The sequence below is a fragment of the Rhinolophus hipposideros genome (genome assembly GCF_964194185.1).
Source record: "Rhinolophus hipposideros genome assembly, chromosome: 1".
Classification (NCBI taxonomy): Eukaryota; Metazoa; Chordata; class Mammalia; order Chiroptera; family Rhinolophidae; genus Rhinolophus; species Rhinolophus hipposideros.
The window spans coordinates 45,582,308-45,588,565 of NC_138047.1; the positions used below are offsets into that span (position 1 = coordinate 45,582,308).

General features: G+C 35.9%; 1 pseudogene across 1 annotated transcript; it reads right to left on the reverse strand.

The window, feature by feature from the left end:
* Positions 1–204: 204 nt before the first annotated feature.
* LOC308498819 (tubulin alpha-1A chain-like) lies at positions 205–1,557 on the reverse strand (annotated as a pseudogene). The gene has a single exon. The product of its transcript is annotated as a tubulin alpha-1A chain-like (transcript).
* Between the last annotated feature and the right edge of the window lie 4,701 nt (positions 1,558–6,258).

Consider the following 6,258-nt stretch of genomic DNA (forward strand, 5'->3'; position numbering starts at 1 on the left):
AAAACAGGGAACGTTTTATTCAAACCGATCAGAGAAATGGATAGGTTAGGTCTGTAACAAAGCGTCATGTTTTAAAACATAGGCCAGTAATTGTATATGAGAATATACACTGCTACATACAAGTTAACTGAAGAGACCACAGCTTTTCAGTGTTTAAAACAGATTGTTTCCCTGTAAAAGCAGCACCTTTGTGACATATTCACTTTAGTATTCCTCTCCTTCTTCCTCATCTTCTCCTTCAACAGAATCTGTATAAAACTCCTCATAATCCTTCTTAAAGGCAGCCATGTCCTCATGGGCCTCAGAAAACTCTCTGTCCTCTATGCCCTCACCCACGTACCAGTGAACAAAGGCACGCTTGGCACCTCTCAGGTCAAACTTGTGGTCCAGACGTGCCCAGGCCTCAGCATTAGCTGTGACGCTGCTCAGCGTGCACATAGCTCACTGTACTTCAGCCAGGTCTCCACCAGGTACCAGAGTGGGAGGCTGGTAATTAATGCTAAGTTTGAAAGCAGTGGGGCACCACCAGCTCATGAACTGGATGATATGCTTGGTCTTGATGGTGGCAATAGAAGCATTGACGTCTTTGGGAAGCATGTTGCCACTGTACAATAGGCAGCAAGCCATGTTTTACCATGGCAAGGATCACATTTCACCATCTAGTTGGCTGGTTCAAAGCATTCATTGATGATCTCTGCTACAGAAAGCTGCTCATGGTAGGCTTTCTCAGGAGAGATGACAGGGCCATATGTGGCCAGAGGGAAATAGATGTGGGGACAGGGCACCAGGTGTGTCTGGAATTCAGTCAGGTCAACATTCAGGGCTCCAACAAATCTGAGGGAAGCAGTGATGGAGGACACAATTTGACCTATCAACCTATTCAGGTTAGTATAGATTGGATGCTCAGAATCGAGCTTTCTACGACAGATGTCATAGATGGCCTTGCTGTCACAATCAGAGTGCTCTACGGTGGGGTCGGTGGTGAGGATGGAGTTGTAGGGCTCAACTATAGCTGTGGAAACCTTGGATGCCGGATAAATGGAGAATAAATGGAGAACCCTATTTTGGACTGCTTGCCATAATCAACAGAGAAAGACACTCTATCGGCAGGGAGGTGAACCCACAACCAATTTTCCCACAAAAGTTGTAGAAAACCAGGAAGCCCTGAAGACCTGTGCTCTGGTCAGCCAGTCCAAGACAAGGTCAATGATCTCCTTGCCAATTGTGTAGTGCCCCTGGGCATAGTTATTAGCAGCATCTTGCTTCCTGTGATGAGCTGCTCAGGGTGGAAGAGCTGGCCATAGGTACCAGTGCGAACTTCATCAGAGACCATGGGTTCTAGGCCTACAAGCACTGCCCTGGGCATATGTTTGTCAGGGCCTGTCTCACTGAAGAAGGTGTTGAAGGAGTCATCTCTTCCCTCTACCCCTCAGTGGTCTTGTCACTTGGCATCTGGTTGTGGTGCTGGATGCCATGTTCCAGGCAGTAGAGTTCCCAGCAGGCATTGCCAATCTGGACAGCAGCCTGGCCAACATGGATGGAGATGCAGTGACGCATGGTTGCTGCTTTCCAGCTGCTGAATGAATGGCTGAGAGGAAGAGGAGGGACTATTGTTTCTTACAGTGTGACATTTAGGCCGTTGATGTAGGAGAATCTGGCTAGTCCTAACTTTTTAACACTATAAATTGGATAGCTGTTTTCATATTGCATCTATTAGCATTTGTAATATTCTTATTTTTTGCATGAAGAAGAAGACTGCAACATGTCTTTTAAAGGTAGATAAGATCAAAGGGCAAAACCAAAAGTTAGAAGTCAGGAACCATTCCCACAGATTCCTTAACATGTATCTTAATTTAAGAATCATTATCAGTTAAGTAGAAAATTTAGATATTACGTATCTGTAAAAAGTTATCACTGAAAAACAAGAATTGTACAGAAACTTTTGAGTTTTCCAACAGAATGATTCACATGTGGGAAACCTATGAATCTGGAATTATTATCTTTAATCATAAAATAATTTAAATTTAATCAGAATTTTACCAAATAAGTAGTTGGAATTGCTACTGATGAGTAATTGAAGATGGATTTGGAAAAGCAGCATAACTTGCTTCATTTTGGATAAAAGTTACAAATGAGCATTCTGAGATTGACTGAAATCATTTTAAATTTAATCTTGCATTCAATTTCACAAGCCTCTCTGAAACTGGCTTCTCTACCCATATTATCAAAACCAAGTATAAATACCATGGAGATATACATGATCTGATGCAGGTACTGCTGTCATCAATCTCACCTAGATTAGATAAACAAGCAAGAAGCAAGCTCATCTGTCATATTAAATACTCTAAGTATTGATATGTATGGTATTCATTAAAGTGTTTAAAAAGAGGTTTCACACCATTTTACTCACAACTTTTTGTTAATGTACAGTTTGAAATGACAGAAAGATAGTAGTGTAGTAGTGATTCTTTCCCATTTTGAACGGTCAATGAACATGTATGGTTTTTGTAACTCTTTTTCCCTATGTTTGCGGAATTTGGTCTTTCTCTTCCATGCTTGTATTTTCATTTTATTGTTAGTAATTTATTGTTATATTTTACAAAGCACTCTAGCTATGACAGATTATTAAAAAACAAAACAAAACAAAACAAAACAAAAAACACCAGTCCTGCATTAAGAATAACTTGAAAAGCATGGTTTTCAAGAATTCTTTGATATTCTGTCCTAATTCTGGGCTCTTGCCTTTTACCCTTGCTCTCATCAACTTCTATGAATTAAAACCTAGTGCTTTTGTGCCCACCCAAGGATGCCAACACAAACAAACAAACAAGGCTAATGCTAATGTCACAACCCAGGCCACTTAAGCCTCCCTCACAGTGAACTGAAAATCACCCCAATTTAAAATTATCTCCGATAACTCGTATATTCTCTTCGTTATGTTTAGGTATGAAATGGCTCTACCTACTTGTTTTCTCTCAGGGACTACCTTCAAAAGGTAGGCACAAAACTGCAAGTTTGAAAGTGGCAAGGATCATCTGGGAACAGAGGTTTCATAAAAACGTACTAAAACTGTATGTTTTTGCCATTTGAAAATATTTTCAGGACTCCAAATGTAGAAGTCATAATTGTCAAAAAATACCCACTTTCTGTTATATGCCAAGTATAAATAGTCATGTTTTTTCAATGCACTCATGAAGAATAGAGCCCCCCAAAAAGGAATTAAATGTCATTACAAATAAATAATTTTGATTCTGCAAAGATTTATAAGATGTTTTAGATTATGGGAAAACTTGTAGGCTATGTATTGGAGCATGTAATGGGGGTATGTTATGATGAAAAATGGACCCCAAAGATGCCTACATCCTAATCCTAAGATTTGATGAATGTTACTTTTTATGGCAAAGTGTATTTTACAGATGCAATTAAGTCAGAAATCTTGAGATGGGGAGATTGTTTTAGATTATGTCAGTAGGTATGATGTAATCATAAGGGCTCTTATAAGAAGAGGAGATCAGAGTTGCTAGTAGGAAATGTGACCATGGATACAAGAAGGTGAAATGAAGGAAGGAAGAAGCTACGAGCCTAGGTATGCAGGTGGCTTCTAGAAGGTGTTAGAGAAAAGTCAAGAAAACACATTGCTCCCTAGGGCTTCTCGCAGGAACCAGCTCTGCTGACACGTTGATTTTAGTCCACTGGAAATCATTTTGGACCGATTTCCTGAACTGTTAAAATAATTAACATTATTTGAAGCCATTAAGTATGTGATAAATATGAAAGTACTATAGGGACCTAATGTGTGTGGGTGACAGGCAGAGAAAAATTTCTGTAAGAAAGAATATATAATCTGAGGCATAAAGACAATGCAAAAATTTGCTTTACCTGGCAGAAATCCTGAAATGTAGTATACGGACTTTTGGATATGATTTTATCTAGACATAGTCCTGGGTTATTTGGACAATGTCCTAAAATCCCCAGTCACAAGGCTGACTCCAGCATAAGAGAGGGAGGGAGTTATGGTGAAGGGCAAGGCTACAGGGAAGGGTGAATAATTGGGGCTATTTGTGCAGTTTACTCTACTGTAGTAGAAGGAAAGAATGAGTACTGGGGTATAACAGGAATCTCAGCCACAGCTGTATATGAAAACCTTAAACCACAAGCTAATTTCTTTTTTAAATTCTCTATAAGTTTAATATACTCCAAATATTTAGCATTGCAGATGGCAAGCCTAAGGCTAGCCTGGATTTCGCACCTCTTAGATAACCATTTTTATGTTCACTGCCTTTATTTTTAACTTGCAATGCAAAATATTTTGTCTGTTGTGTAGGTGTATCTCTTTTGCATAATTTAACATGAGGCATGAAGGATGTTTTTAATCTGTATACTCAAAAAGTTTGGGAAGGTTCAGAATTTTTTCTTCACATTGTATCTTTATGAGAAACTTCATTTTGAAACTACAAATGAAATTTATTTAATAACTAATTGTATTCAGATTTTTTATTTTTTATTTTGTATACTTTGTTTGTGTTAATCAAGGAATTTGACCATATAATCTAAGCTGCTAAATTTATTGGCACAAATTTATTCACAATATTTTCTTATTTTCCCTTTTAACGTCCATAGGATTGGTAGTTCTGCTCCCTCTTTTATTCCCAATATATATATTTTTTTCTTTTAAATCAGTTTGAGTAGGGATCTATCAATCTTAGAGATTTATTAAAAAAAAAAAAAACAACTTTGGTGTTGTTGATTTTCTTGATTGTATTTTTCTTTTTTCATTATTTATTCTCTTATTTTTAGATCCTTCCTTCTGCCTATATCTGGTTTTATTTGCCTTTTTTCCCCCTAGTTTTGTAAAGTGGAAGCTTAGATCAGTGATTTAAGATCAAATTTTCTAACATAGACATTTAATGAATGAATATCCTTGAAGCAGTTGTTTTCTTGCGTCTCATATATTTTTGTATAAAGTGTTTTCATTGAGTGAAATGTAGTTCAATATATTTTCCAAATTCTGTTATGACTTATTGTTTGTTTCATGGATTACTTGGAAGTATGTTGATTAATTTCCAACTATTTTGGGATATTTCAGTTATTTATATGATAGTGAGTTCTGGTACAAATAACATAATATGATTTAAGCCCTTTGACATCTCAATAGATTTATTTTATGGTCCAGATTATTGTCTATATTGGTAAATGTTTCATACACAATTAAAAAATGTGTGGACTTCTATTATTAGGTACATCTTTTTTCCCTCCTTTCTCCATCTTCTGCCTCTCCTTTTTTCCTCCCTTCCTCCCTCCCTCCCTTCTTCTCTCCCTCCCTCTCTTCTTTCTTTCCTTCTTTCCTTCCATTCTTTCTTCTGTTGGTCACTAAAATTTTCTCTTTATTTTAGCTTTCAGTAACAAGATTATGGTATACCCAGGTGTTTTTCTTTGCATTCATGTATTTATTCTTCCTGGGGTTCTGTGAGATTCTTGAGTCTGTGGCTTGTTTTCACTTCTTAATTTAGTAAATTCTCAGCCATTATGTCTTCATATAGTTCTTGTGCTTTAGTTCTCTCTTTTTTCTTTCCTGAGAAATATATTGTAATCATATATATATATATATATATATATATATATATATATATATATATATATATATATATAAATATATATATATATATATATTTATATATATATATAATATTTATATATGTATATATATATATATATATATTTCCCAGGTCTTGGATGGTTGCTGTTTTTATTTTTTAAGTATTTTAGTTTGGATAATTTCTATTGATATATCTTAAATTCAATGATTCTTTCCAGTGCTAGGCCGAGCTTTATTATAGGCATTTTGGTAGATTTCTTCATTCTGTGATATTTTTTTTCCTTAGCATTTCCATTTGACTCTTTTTCTACCCTAAGAGTTTATGTTTCTCTGCTGAACTTCTCTACCTGTTCATGGATTTTGCCCACTTTTTCCATTAGATTATTTTCATATTAATAATAGTTATTAAAATTGTTGTTTGATAGTTCTGACACATGGAGTAGCTCTCATCTGGTTCTGTACACTGTTTATTTTTTGGTAATTTATTTTTTGGGTTACTTTTATATATGTCTTGTAATATTTGATTGAATATTAGATAATCTATATAAAAGAACAGTAGAATATGAGGCAAACTTATTTATGGTTGGAAATGGTCTGACTTCTTGTCAGGTCATTATTATGATTGGTTGTGTTAATATAGTCAGTAGTTGAGCTGGGTTAGT